Source organism: Chenopodium album, chromosome 13, assembly GCF_948465745.1.
Source record: "Chenopodium album chromosome 13, dcCheAlbu1.1, whole genome shotgun sequence".
In the NCBI taxonomy this organism is placed as follows: domain Eukaryota; kingdom Viridiplantae; phylum Streptophyta; class Magnoliopsida; order Caryophyllales; family Amaranthaceae; genus Chenopodium; species Chenopodium album.
In genome coordinates, this window is record NC_137846.1 from 49,997,115 (window position 1) to 50,012,662 (window position 15,548).

At 32.9% G+C, this 15,548-nt stretch overlaps 1 pseudogene; it reads right to left on the reverse strand.

Annotated features, from left to right (window-relative positions):
* Nucleotides 1-3,181: 3,181 nt before the first annotated feature.
* Nucleotides 3,182-3,532, reverse strand: LOC145575650 (calcium-binding protein KRP1 pseudogene; annotated as a pseudogene).
* Between the last annotated feature and the right edge of the window lie 12,016 nt (nt 3,533-15,548).

A 15,548-nucleotide genomic window follows, 5' to 3' on the forward strand; every position in this document is an offset into this window, starting at 1 on the left:
TTTTTTTTAGTTGTAACAGTTTGACTTTTACATTGTTCATGTGCTTTACTTTGACTAGCTTCCATGGTTTATAGTTAAATTAAAATATAGTCACGTGGGATCTTGATAGATTCGTCTTATTTTATACTATTTTAATATCTAATGTTTATAAATTTTACATATTAACAATTAAAGATATTAACGATTAAAGTAATGTATCGGCAATTATGAAAAGAGAAGTGTTGAAAGTATAAAGAAATTAACAGAGGAAGTATGAAGTATTTTTTTTTAACTAATTATATATTGTTGATTACAATTATTAGGAAGTATGAAGTATTATGGGTTTTCAATCTCTCTTTCCAGAGTTTATAATTTGTATTACATTGATTTCAGATGGAAATTAATATTTTTTGTTAAATTGATTTCAAATCTTTGTCTGCAATCAATTGAATTAGATCAAAATCCACCAAACATGTACTTTCATATTTTATAATATTGTCACAACTCACAATTTCACAAACTAAGAAGATTTTTTTTTGTTTGAAAAAAGGCCTATACTAGCCCCAACTTTAAAGTATAGAGAAAGAAGCCTTGGACAAAAATTCCACTAGATGTGTGTTATTTCCAAACCACCTTGGCCCAATTTTTTGACACTCTAGAGCCTATCAATTGAAGGCCCAATCACTCTATTTAGCCGGATAGAGCCATGGCCTTAGTCTCGTAGACACTATCACATCGTCACCCTAATACAAATACTTCTACCTTTGCTTCTTCAAGATTAATCCATATGATGTTTATCATTAACAGCTTTATACTTGTCAAAAGTTAATACGTAATAATTTAAAACTATACATTGAGGAAATTCTAATTAAACCCCTTCACATAATCATCATGTATAATCAAAATAAAATATATGAATGAAAAATACGAGTAGTAGTGTTAAAAATATGTTTGGTAACGTTACCTGAAAAGGACTTATAAGATACGAAGTATTTGATAAGCTAATTGTATTTAATAAAATAGTAGCTGAAACTAATAAAATGCTACGCCTACAAGTACATCAAGAAACAAATTTTCCTTGGTAAGTATACTACTACCTCCGTTAACATTTACTTGCAACTTTGGAATATTTTATGTCTCTCAAATAATACCCCAAAGTTGCAAGTAAATGTTAACGGAGGTAGTATGTTCCATTCTCCCATAAGCCCAATATGGAGCCCAGAGTGAGATTCCATCTTAAAATTAATCAGCAATAGGAGAAGTACCGCGCTTGGGTACGGATGCAAACTAAATCCTTTTTTTTTTTTTAATGGGACAAACAATACTCGCACTTACATTTAACCGTATGCATTTTATCTATGCTCTAAATGTTCATTTTGAAGTGGCAAATTAAGAGAACTGTCTAAGAAATTTTAATTGAACAAGGCCTCCATAAAGATTATTGGAAAGATCGGCATGCCCACTTCCTTAGTTTAAGTTGTTTTTGTTAAAGGATTAACTCATCAAAAGCTTAAATGGAATATAGAAGGCTGGGTATGAGGAGGGTTCATGCTGCATCTACATTTCAAGCCCAACGGGCTCTTGTGTAAGAGGGTGTGATAGATATTAAACATAATCCTAGGCTTCAACAATCAATTTTGATTAATTTATCTTCTATTATAGTTTTTAACGGCGTATTTATTGTCCTGGACTCGTACGTAGAACCTAGTTATAACAATTACAAGTATTTTGAAATGTAGAATATATATAATACGTTATGATAAAAAAAATTAAACGTAGTCGAACTATGATATAGAAATGAGCTATACTATGTTGAAGAGAGGAAGCAGTGTTTGCATGTTGCCAAAGATAGCCAATATTTTGTCTCCATTAAAAGGTTAAGGCAATGGCCCAAGTATGTATCATCCAATATAATGATTGTGACAAGTCCAAGGATAACGCCACTAGAAGGGTAGTAAGGGGACCATGAAGGCCATTCACTGCTGATCGATCGATCGAGTAGCCACTCTCAAGGCTGCCGAAGAGCCACCAACAAGGCTGAAGACAAGGCCCAATGTCGGGTCACTGACTAGGTGAAAGACAAGGCTATTGAGAAGAGAAATGGAAGGCTAGCTCCAAAATTCTTGTTAAGAATTCCAAGACCATAGGAGGTCTATAACGGCATTTTTAGAATTGTATGAAATTATATACATAGCATGTGCAAAGCTCACCAATGAAATTTCATGTTGATAATCTATGGTTTAATTTGTTGTTCTAACTCAATTTTACGTTACAATTGAGTGTCTTAAGTAAAATTAAAATGAGAGTTTGGATGACACTTAGAATAAACATTAGTCGTTCTGCCAATAAAAATTGAAAGAACTTCATAGAGATCAATGTACATTTCCATCATTACGCTTTCCTTGAACAACAACCTACCTTCTTATGGTTGCTTTTCCTTATTGTTACAATGGAAAGAAAATTAATCTACAATTTCATGAAAGACAACTCTTGGATACGATCACGATTGATGAAGGATACACGGTAAGTTCTCTCAATTTAATTTCAACGGTTTATTCTCAATAATTTACTTAAAAACAATAAACTCAAATAAGTATGATGTATTGGATTTGTTCTACTTTTTTTCTTTTCTTTTTCTTTTTTTTTTTTTTTTTAAATCTTCTTCTGCTCCATTATAGAGTTAATGGATAGGGTTAGTTGAGCCCAAAATACTTCATAACAATAACCCCACCACAAAGAATTTGCAGTAACTCATAAACTAATTAAAAAGTACACTTCTTATATTAATTACTTGTTAGGTGAGATATCAACCATTTATAGGTGAGCAAAGTGTACGAGTAGCTTTCTATCAATCAAAAATCAATGCAAAATTCAAAAGCACAACTCAATAAGCATACATGATACATATAGTAATCATTACAAACATAATGAAATTTGCATGTCAATGCCTAACATGTAAAACGAGTAACTAATTAACTAGCTCAATAAACAAATTAATCCATCAACAACATAACATTAGATTTATTTATGAAAGAATAGATTATTCAAAGGGAGAACATTATTATATATTAAGCTAAATAGAGGCTAATAACAAATTAACAATGATATAATTAGTATTATATCTTTAGAAATATAAGAAAGATTATATTAACAAACCATGATTCAATTCGAAAGGGCGGTAGCTTAACTAGCTTAGGCTTAATCAAGCCAAGATAGGAAGGCCACCATAATCCATCATACAAAGCCTTGATTCATCCATAAGACCAGGGCTTAACCTAAACATGAGAATACAAAATTCCATTTGACTAAGAGCTCCATCTCCATCAAGGTCTCCTTCTCTAAGCATGCACAAAAATTCATCATCTCCCATATCATTCAAACCCAACAAAAAAGAGTTCCTCTTCAAGCTCTCGAACGTGATAACCCCCTTTTCGACATCCATCAACAAAATAAACCCGTTGCATAGCTCTCCAACAAATGCTTCCGCCCCTAACCTTGCAACCATTGATGGAAAATAATCCTCAAAATCGAGCAATAAGTCGATTAGGGCCATTTTTTTTGTGTGTGTTGAATTGAAGTTATTAAGCAAAGGTAGTACAAGAGGTATGTAGAGAAATAATAGAGATGGATAGAATGAATAAAAGAGCAAGCTATTGTAATCTTTGAATGTACTAGAAATAAAATAGTGATGACTACTACAAAATGACAAGTGAATAATATACTTGATTTTGATGATGAGATTCCTTTTTTATTATTGATCATTTAGCTATTTTTATGAGGTTATCAGGAGGAAATCTCTCCTTCCTGGAAGTTGCATTAGAAGATGGTAAGTATAACAATGTCTCTATCATGGGCAACGGACAATATGTCATGTAGCCTTGTAGGTCTTTTGATTTTGCATGTAGACAAAACTAAATACATGCACATCTAAGTTTTTGTAAAATTGTAAATAAATGTATTAACGTTTGTATATATTATTGTACTGTGTTAATTTTTTTATGAAGCTTTTTGTAACACCTTTTGCTGACATTAATTATAGTGTGTTTTGGAGTTTCTTAGATTAACATTTATAGGAGGGTTTTATCACTTTTTGGATTGTGATGCATGCTTAATTGCTTGGTCTAAGTGTACGTATATTGCAATGAAAACACTTTATATACTCTTCTACCTACATCTACATACATACACTACTATTACAACCGATACAAGAAAGATTTAAGAATTCAACAAACAAGAGCACAAAATTTCATGGCACTAACGAGTTAGTTACATTTTATTGATATTGAGGAAAGTAGAGGTTTATTAAATAGTGGCTAATTAAACCTTAAGAAGTTTATAATGTACTCTCATAACAGAAATCGAAATAGGCTCCAAAACGAAAAATTTATAGCCCACGTAACAAACATCGTAAAAGTCTAACTAATCAAGGCACACTTATTTTAATCACTACCACAATGTCGCATACCATGTATGATAGATTGTGTCTTCCTCGTCTTGTTTAAGTACATCAAACTCAACTTCGATTATTCAATTTTCAATTATTAGATGAGGCCTAACAACTCTCCATTATTTCTAGCTTTATGTGAATCTAAGTCAGTTGATAAACTTGCAGAAATTGCACCTCATACATGCATGGTTAGGATGTAACCTCATATATGCATTATCACTAATCTCATTTGAATCAATAACCTCATTTATGTCCGGTTAGTAACCTCATTAGTAAGAATAGTAACCTCGTGTATTAAATTGTCAGGGTGCTTGAGGGTAGGGATTCCCTTACCCTCCCGGCCCTCTACTCCCAAATACCTGGCTCGTAAATTAAATAGTGGACCAAAAAATTGTGAGAGTTGAGATCCGATTAGAGTCCCCCATACCACTAAAAAAAAAAGAGAGAGAGAGAGAATTTCATGCCATCAACTAATATACAATGTGTGAACCGCGTATTAGAATTTGTGTTTGAATTGTGCTTTCACCATCGCTAGAGCCAAATAATGCTTTAACTTAATTGCGGCTACTACACCTTTAATAAATTTGAAACACTCCATTGAAATCAAATGATGTAATCCAACTTAGCTTGGAAGCTTCATCGCAGTTTCTATTTTACGGCACATTGTGAATTTGATTTATTATTAGCCAGAAAGTTGAGTGACATAGGAAAAAATAGTTGATGAATGTGAGTACTAATTTACTACCAACTGATTTTGGAGTTATAATATGCTTTCACTGGCTCATAGACTAATTAACTAGGAACCTTCCTATTCACCTTCCTTAACAACAAAAGAGAGTTCTACAACACCATCGAAATGCAAAATATACATTGTGATCGATGATAGTAGTAACGTACTTAGAAACAAAAACATTGAATACTTTTACAAAAATATACAGATTTAGGGATGTTAGTGGAAACCCACCTTACATTTGCCTCAAATTAGGTGATGTTGAATGAATGTGGGTACCGACGACTACTCTACCTACACATTACTCTTTAAAACATCATTAATTTCATACTCATTCGAAGTCTAGAGAAAATATTTTATTAAATGCCTAATATATGAACTAAGGGTCTGTTATGATTAACTAAAATGAACTGAACTGAACTTATTAGAGTTGAATTGAATTGAATTTAGCTGAATATTTTATGAGAGAAGGAAATCAAGAATTGAATTGTATTGAATTGAACTGAACTGAACTTATTAGAGCTGAACTGAACCGAAAATAAGCTGAAGAGAACAGACCCTTAATTGAATGCAATTTATCTAAAATAAGTCAAACTTAAATAAAATAGGACTATTAATTAAGGTCATTTTCTAATGTAACCCCAACTAATTCACCCCTCTTGTTGGTAACCCTCTTGTTGTTTTCATCATACTAGTACTAGTAATAAACATAGCTATATGTCTAATGTATCAATTGATTAATTACCCACTTCTAAAAAACAATTTAAAAATATAAGGCATGCAGACAATTGATGTAGTAGTTAATGAGTTGTACTTTTGGACAAAAATTTATAATTGAGTGGAACTTTTGGACAAAGTTAATACTGCAAGTCTACACTACGTAATTGTAATTATAGAATGTACTCGTACTTAACTTGTGGGCACACATGTGAATTACGAGGCGATTATTTGTAGCATCAACAGCCTTAGGTATGGGGCTTTTGGCAAGCCCTTTCTTAGGCTTCTTTGTTTGCCACCTCTACATACCATAAGGTCATAGCAAAGAAGTACGAGTATATATTACCTTGTTGGACCAATTGACCAAACTGGTAAATAAAAAAGACCCCTACCGATAATTTGATAAAGTGGTGTATTTGTTATCCATCAAACTCACAAAGTTTGATTCAAATGCTTAACATTGATTTTCTACTTCATAGGCTTTTTGATTCGTGCTCTCATCAAAAGACAGACCAAACTGATGAATGTGCAATATCAATTTGATCAATAGATAGACAAAGTTTAAAGGTACAATTGAAATAAGCTCTTATAACTTTGTAAAAAATGAAATCTGATGGTTCCAAAATTTTAATGGTCAGACTATTGTTTAGATCAAAAGGCAATGAATAATAATTTAAGGATTTTTAATGGAAATTAATAATTTTGACTTGCAGCCAATTAATTGGGTTTTACAACTGATTCTACTGGGGTCATATGAGGTCACCCTCTAAGTTTTGGACTGGATGAAGCTAATCCAAGGCTCATGACATGCTTGTGCTTTTTGGTCAAGTCTGGCCCATCAAACATTGTTCTACAAGTTTATATAATTCTTATACATATTGATTACTTGATTAGGGTTGTAATTTTTTTTTTTTAGAGAGCCACAAGGGCAATGAGAATTGATCCCAATATCTCTTGGAACCGGGAAAGAAACTCCAACCACTTAAGCTATCACTCACGGCTCACTCTCAGGGTTGTATCTTGTATGTTTGTACATTTTTGTATGCTTGTACATTATTTAATCAAGAAGTATATACCCCAATTCTCCTATTCTAGCCGACCATTATTTGTCTTTTCGCGTCGTGGACTTATTAGAGGGACTCGAATTTCTAGTCTTCAAAATTAGAAAAATTTGTCAAATCCGTACATAAAAAAATTAAGAATACTCATTATATGAGTTACAACAACCTTTTTAAGTCTATTTTTGCAAAATGCAACCTAAACACACACCTAGTATTTAAAATCACAACCAAGAATCAGATTCCGGCCATTCTAATAGGGAAAACAATTTCATGAGTAGAATCTCGCTCTTAACACGGTTGATTATTTCACACTCTCTACACTTTGGCTCATCCCATTGAAAAGTAAACGATGATTATTGCAAATAATTGCATTAAAAATATATCCATCATAATAAGGAACACTAACATTTGCAACCTAGTGTAAGTTGATAAAAGAGAAACACCCCTGATCATTTATAGTGTAATCAATATAACTTGAACCACTTGGGCAATCAACTTTGTGTAATTCGTAGTCTATTGTGTTGTTGTATACCCCGTCATCAAAGTGGCCTGAGCAATAGAAGACCGCCAATTCTTGATTATTTTTATAACTTGAACCACTTAAGAAGCTCAAGTATTGCTTTTGTTCCATTACAACGTTCATGAAAATTAAATTATGACTAGTAAATTGAGAAAGATAAATCAATGGAATGTATCATACTACCTATGTTTCATATTTTTTACAAATTTGGAATATTTATATCTCTCAAATAATACCCTAAAGTTGAAAAAATATAAAACGGAGATAGTAGATATTTTTATTTAGCAAACTTTGAAAAAAGTCAACTTGTAAATTATACATTATTCAACTATTTTTCATTTGTGTAGACCAAATTTTAAAATTGATATAAATCCCAGATGAAATAAGGCTACATGCTCAACACCAAGGCTTTTGGATTATTTTTAGGAAAATTTGCAAATTGCAGTCATTTAAAATAAAAATTGCAAATTGAAGCCCAAAAATTATTATAAATTGTAAATTGAAATCCAATTCAATTTTTTCATCGGTTTACGGATTGAAAAATGTTCGATTAAGGTTTTAACGGCCATTTAAGGTCTTAGGGGTCCATATTGAGCTCGAAATTGACAATAAATTAATGTAAGTGTCTCGTTTTTAAAGAAAAAAAATAGTTGTCCACAAATCGATATATTTTTGTTATGCAAAACGAGACACTCACCTTAAGGACTAAAATGACCCCTAAAACCTTAAACGAACATTTTTCGACACACAAACCGATGAAAAAATTCAATTAGGTTGCAATTTACAATTTATAATAACTTTTGGGCTGCAATTAGCAATTTTTTTAAATGAATGCAATTTGCAAAATACTAAGTTTAAATGGTTGCAATTTGCAAATTTTCCTTATTTTTATAGAATTAAACTTAATTTCTATCAATGGGCTTATTTTAATTAGACAAATGAAGGTTTATTGGGCTGATTCTAGGGGGGGAAGGTTGGGTTTGGAGCATTGGACTTCGTTCTTGGTTAAGGTTAAGAACATGGGCCAAACATGCTTTCATTATTTGCCTTTTTAAGGACAAATCATAATTACTTATTGCAATGAGCCAATCTCATCGTTTCCCTCATGGGAGTAGCTTGTGTAGCAGTTTTAAAGGGAGTAATGTTATGCATATATTGGTACATAATAAGGTATAATGGTAACTTAGTATAATGAAAAGGTGATGGGACTAAATATTATCACTTTAATTTACAGATTTTAATTGTACTACTATAGTCATTTTAATACCATTACAACTCCTGTTAAATAAAATACCATTACAAAACAATTATACCATTATGCTCCAATGATTACACAACCTAGTGGTACATATATTAGCTTCAAAAGTATATCATTGTAACAAGTTTTTTGTGTAATTTTAACTATTTACAGTAATATTGTACTAACAATGATACATTTCACATCTCTTACCAATTTATTTATTTATTTATTTTTTTTTTTTGAGAAAACCCCAAAGGGAACATCTCTTACCAATGTTAATTTTAAAATTATTTACGAATTGTCATGTTATGTACCAACAAATACATAACATTACCCCATTACTACATCTTCGTAGTTGTATGGGTATGTAGATGCATTTTGATAAGTTAGGAATCTTAGATATACTTTTTTTTTTTCTCTGTATATGCAGTGGCGAATTTAGGAATCCTAACTAGGGGTAGCACTGGACAATTAAAAAAAAAAATATAACGGCGTTGTAACGTAACGTAACGTAATATAATCCGCCAAACAAAGTACGTTAAATTTTGAATATAATTCGTTGTGCAGTCGTATAATAATTAACAATCAAATTCAAACATTTATATTGACATGGTTATTATTTTTTTTGAAGGCATGTTATTTTTTTTTTTTACAAATAATTTATATTCTAGATATCGATTATACTATGATAAATTTTCCACCTATTTATTTATTTATTTATTTTTTTAAGTCAAAGTTTGTTTATGAATTTATATGGAAAACTTTGGCATAAATTTTTCCTTGTGCACGTATGCTAATGTAAAATTTTGACTGAAAATATCTTTAATAATAAAAATTTTAACAATTGAATATTAATAAATTTTTCGTTGAGACGATTCCAACAATTACTCACATGCTATATTTATTCTGATGTATAAATCACAAACATTAGTCAAAAGTGAATTAGATGACTTTTGTAAAAAGTCAAAACATTTCATTTACTTAAAACACAAATGGAGACATCATGGAGTATGATTTTTTTATATTCATTTTAGTGTAAATTTTCATACTAATATAAACAAGATATAATAGTGGCCAAATAACTGCAATAAATATTATGTAATGAAAATGAGAAGAACGTCATCAAATATAACGGAGAGAGTATTTCATATATTGTAAGGATTGTTTATAAAAGGTGTGAAAATGGAAAAAATAAATTTATCTAGTAATAGGTAATAGTTTATCCTTGTGTTGATGAAAGTGGAAATTCATTTGGGTTAAAGGAAAAAAAAAAATATATATAAGGGGTTTCGAACCCAAGACCTTGGGAACAAACACATTTCACCATTCTTCTCCCTTACCATTGAACCAATGCTAAAGATAATTAACATATGTACGGATTATAATCTTGATATAAATATCAAGGTAGCTTTTTTCAGAAAAAAACTATTTTTTTTTTTTGGGGGTAGCACGTGCCCCCTAGGCGTCAACGTGGATCCGCCATTGTATATATGCCCCTATTGATGATATGATGTTAATTATCCCTAAGCTTTTTTTATGTGATTTAAAATGTTTATTTACTTATTTGTCCTCGTTAACGTTAATTGTCACTTTTATTTAAAACAATTTAAGAATAACGTAGCACATTTAATCCTAAAATATTTGTTTACATATTTTTCCTTTGCCAACAACTGAAAGAGCTATTAGAAAATGACTAGTTATAGCGCTCGCATGCGTCGTGCGCGTTAGCCACCTTAGTTTTGACAAGTTAGGAATCTCATATATAATCTTTTATTTCTGCTATAATTGATACAATTTGATTATTTTCATTATAACATTAGTTATATTTTTGTGTAATTTAATGCAAGTATTAGAAACATGAAGTATTTTTACTAATGTAAATGTAGAAGGAATTCAACTAAAAACCTTGAATATCATCCCTCAAAATTCTATTCAATTAAAATAATACTTCGGGCCTGTTTACATTTGCTGAACTGAACTGAAGTGATTGGAGCTAAAATGAACTGAATTGAAATGAATATTTTATGAGAGAGGGAAATTAGGAGCCGAATTGAACTGAACTGATTGGAGCTGAACTGAACTGAACTGATTAGAGCTGAACTGAACTGAACTGAATTAAAATTAAGTAAATGTGAACAGACCCTTCCTCCGTTTTTTTAGTTGACATCGTTTGACTTTTACACTATTCACACAACACGCTTTGACTTGTTTTTGTGGTTTATAGATACGATAAAATATATTCATGTGTGATCTTGTTTGAATTGTTTTAATGTATATTTTATTAATATCCAGTTTTTATAGTTTTACAATGTTGATAATTAGAAATATTAATCGTTAAAAACATGTATTGGTAAGCGCGATAATAGAAAGGTGTCAAAAAAAAAAAAAAAGGAAGTATTGGATATCATCCCTCAAAACTTTATACAATTAAGATAATGTTGGATATACAAACTTTTTATTTATAATAAAGTACCTAGTACTTGATTTTAGCTAGTGGGTCAATTTGGAAGTTGGAAAATTGTGAGAAAAATGGGAAATAAGGTGATATTGGTTATTTGGTGCCACTTACATCTTCTAGCTATATCTCTTCACGATCGTCCATCAAATTTCTTATCATTGTTTTTATTTCGTGCAATTCCTCGGGGCATGCAGGGAGAAGCCGCGAAGGTCGTAAAATATCGTATTTTCTATTACTATTACTATTACTATTATTATTAACTCGGTACACTTCATCCATTATGATTGACATTCATTTTCTTGGTAAGTGTCGTCCAAAAACATCGACCCAATAAGATTCGGCTGGTAGAGCAAGTTATTACCACTTGCTTGGTTGGTTAAATATTTTATGGGAAGTCAAAATTCCCATAAATTTCATTTTCACTCTCTTGTTTGGTTAACACAAAAAAGTGAAAATGGGTGCAATGAAAATTCATGGGAATTTTAGCTTCCCACAAAATATGATAATTCACTTACCTTACCCCCTCTTGATAAGTTGAAATTCCCATGAAAATTTACTTCTCCGATTCTTAACCATAGAATAGTGTAATTCTCCTTGAGTGAAGGCATCTCATTCATTCAATATATATATATATATATATATATATATATATATATATATATATATATATATATATATATATATATATATATATATATATATATAGGTATGTACAACCTAATCATGAGATAACCTAAATTACACAAAGTATATCTTTACAGAATATTAACAAGATAATATAAACCTATTATCTATCACACCCCCGCAGTTGTAGCGGGAGGAGGTTGTACGCTAAAAATGTCTCTGAAGTCTAAGAAAAGTTGTCGGGGTAAACCTTTTGTGAAAATACTGCATACTGATATGAAGAAGGGACGTGAAGTACATTGATCTCACCAAGAGCGACCTTGTCGCGTACAAAATGAATGTCCATCTCAATATGTTTGGTACGCTGGTGTTGTACCGGATTGCAAGATAAGAAGACTGCAGAAATATTATCACAATAAACCAAGGATGCCCGTCGTAGGGGACAATATAGCTCGAGAAGAAGATTTCGGAGCCAACATATTTCGGCAACAACATTAGCAACACCTCTATATTCTGCTTCAGCACTGGATCAAGACAACGTAGCCTTTCGTTTTCCAGACCATGAGACAAGATTATCACCCAAATAAACACAATACCCAGATGTGGAGCGCCGTGTGTCTGGGCAACCGCCCTAATCGACATCTGAATAAGAAAGAAGTCTCGTAGGTGCAGAGCGATACAAATGTAGGCCATGATCCAAAGTGCCTTTGATATACCTGATAATACGCTTTAAAGCGTTGAAATGAGGTTCCTTAGGAGCATGCATGAATAAACAGACCTGCTGAACTGCATATGAAATGTCTGGTCTTGTAAAAGTGAGGTACTAGAGGAGTGGAGGGCACCTTCAAGGCTCCTGTAAAGAGAGGGATCCGTCATGAGCTCACCATCATGTCTCCTAGCTTCAACTTAGTGTCGACAAGAGTGAGAACCGGCTTGCAATTGTCCATCTTTGCACGATGGATAATTTCCTCTGCATACTTACTCTGACAAAGAAACATAGTGTCCTTCGTTTGGTTGACAGAAATCCCCAAAAAATAACTTAGCTTTCCCAAGTCAGACATAGAGAATTCGGACTTAAGAAGAGCAATACTATCACACTTAAGTTTTTTAGAGGAAGCTGTAAGAACAATGTCATCAACATTAGCACCATTGCGAAAAATAAAGAGGGAATTATCACTTTTGCTACATACAAAGCCAATATGCAAAAGATAGTTAGCAAATCGTTGATACCAAGCTCGAGGGGCCTGTTTAAGACCATAAAGTGATTTGCGGAGCCGGCACACATAAGTGGGAGCATTGGGATTTACAAATCCCGATGGTTGATGCATAAATACGGTCTCTTTGAGGTCACCATGAAGAAACACATTTTTGACATCTAACTGATGAACAGGCCAGTCCCTACCCATAGCAATACTCAAAACAGTACGAATAGTCGCCGGTTTCACCGCGGAACTAAACGTCTCATCACAATCAACGCCCACCTGTTGAGACTTGCCATTAATAACAAGTCTTACCTTGTGTCTTTCCAACTCGCCATTTTCCCTGTACTTGTGTTTAAAGAACCACATGCAACGAATAATATTCACCCCCTCCAGTTGTGGGACAAGATCCCAAGTATGTTGTTTAGTAAGAGCATTAAATTCCTTATTCATGGCGGCATTCCAATTAAGGTCAAGCATGGCTAATTTCGGATTTTTTGGTAAAGGTGAAATAGTGGGAACCGTGATATGTGCTTGATATTTTGGGTTTGGCTTGAAAATGCCACTCATGGCACGAATGGCCATGGAGTGGGTAGGTAGAGGAGTGGGCCGGGACTGAGTTGTGTGGTGTATCGGGGTTGGGCTGGGAAGTGATGTGAATTGGATCTCTAGGATGTTGGGTGAGAGTGGCGGGCTAGAAGGGGATTGTGGGGGAGTTGGCAGTAAGGTCCGCAGGGTGGGTGTGGCCTGCTGGCCTATGTCGTGGCCCACTTGCGGACTAGCCTGTTGGGGAGTTTGAATTGGGGTGGGAGGATGGGTAAGGCCGTGAGTGTGTGGAGCTACTGAAGGGGTTGGGCCGAAGATTTGGGCTTAAGTGATCATGGGGTTAATAGCATCAAATCTCATTGAATCCAAAAAATCATAGTCAGATTCTTTGAATGATTGAAGATTAGAGAAAGGAAATTGATCTTCAACGAAAGTAACATGATGCGAAATTATGGTTTTATTAGAAAACAAATCATAGCATAGATAACCCCGATGATTAGATGGAAAACCCAAGAAGACACACGGCTTAGACCTAGGAGAAAGCTTATTAGGCGTGGTGACACTAATGTTTGGGTAACATAGGCAACCAAAAATACGAAGGTGTTCGTATGAGGGGAGTCTATGATATAGGACTTCGGTTGGAGACCTATTTTGTATGGTTGTGGAAGGAAGAGTGTTAAGTATATAAGCAACCATACAAACAGAATAGACCCAAAAAGACGGAGGAAGAGAGGCATGAAATAGAATGGTACGAGACATGTTATTAATAGTACGAATAATTTTTTCGGCCTTGCCATTTTAAGAAGAAGTGTTTGGGAAAGAGAAATGGAAAACCATGCCATTATCCGCACAAAATTTATGAAAAAGGGATTTGTCGAATTCACGACTGTAGACACCCAAATGTGTCTCCCCAAAACCAAACCCAGTGATGAATACTTTTCACGTCATTTGATTATCGAACGAAGTGAAAGTGTGAAAATTCTAGTGATGTGGTTTTTATTAAAATATCTCTCTTTTTATTTTTGAAAATATTTTTTCTTATACTCTATTTATGAAAACGTCCAGTACAGTTTAGTTTGGTCCATGATAAGGGTCCAATAATAGTGTAGTTGGATGGGGCTTGAAAAGACCTTTCCAACGATATATTATAAGCCCAATTCCGATGAATAATGAGGAAGTTATGGCCAAAATACTAAACTGGGCCTAAACCGGATTTTACCTACGACCCAATGATCATGTGGAGGGTCCAAAGGTTTAATCCTATTCCTAAACTAATTAGGATTTATTAGAAGCTTTTATGAGTTTCTAAAAGATCTTAATTATCCTTTTTGAAAAGATAAAATCAAAGAGTTTGAAATTGAATAAAAACTTTCCTTTTTAAGTCCTAATTCTATTCGAATTTAAAGATGTTTAAAGACAGTCCGATATTATTTTCGTGCCTCATAATATTTATCCAAATCTTATATGGTTGTATAGACCTTGAAATTATCTTTCCAATGATATATTATAATATTAATTTCAAGCTATAACGAAAAAGATATGAATGGAATACGAAACTCTATCCAAAACTGACACCGTCCCACTATTTCGGCCATATATTTTTATCCACTAAATATTTTAATTTGATTCAAATTGTTCTGGAAATTAGACTTCAATATCTTTCCAACGCCATATTATATGACTTATTTGGACTTCTGGATCAAAAGTTATGATAAAAACAAAATCTACAAAAACTGCTGACCGACGAGTTTTATTTCGATTCGAATTCGGATTCTTTTCTACTCCTCCAACCCTCTTTTTTCCTTATAAATAGAGGTCATATCACCCATTTTTCATTCACTAACAATCATCTATAATTCACAATCGTCAACTCTCATCAAGAATTTCTTAATTCTCTCTCTCTTTCTAAACCAACCCTTTTACAAACACAATTCCGCATTCACAAGATCTAGACACACCTAGCCAAGTTCGAAGTTGCCTTTGCCCTAGACGTGAAAGGTTTGATATTTCTGAGGGTTTGGTTCCAA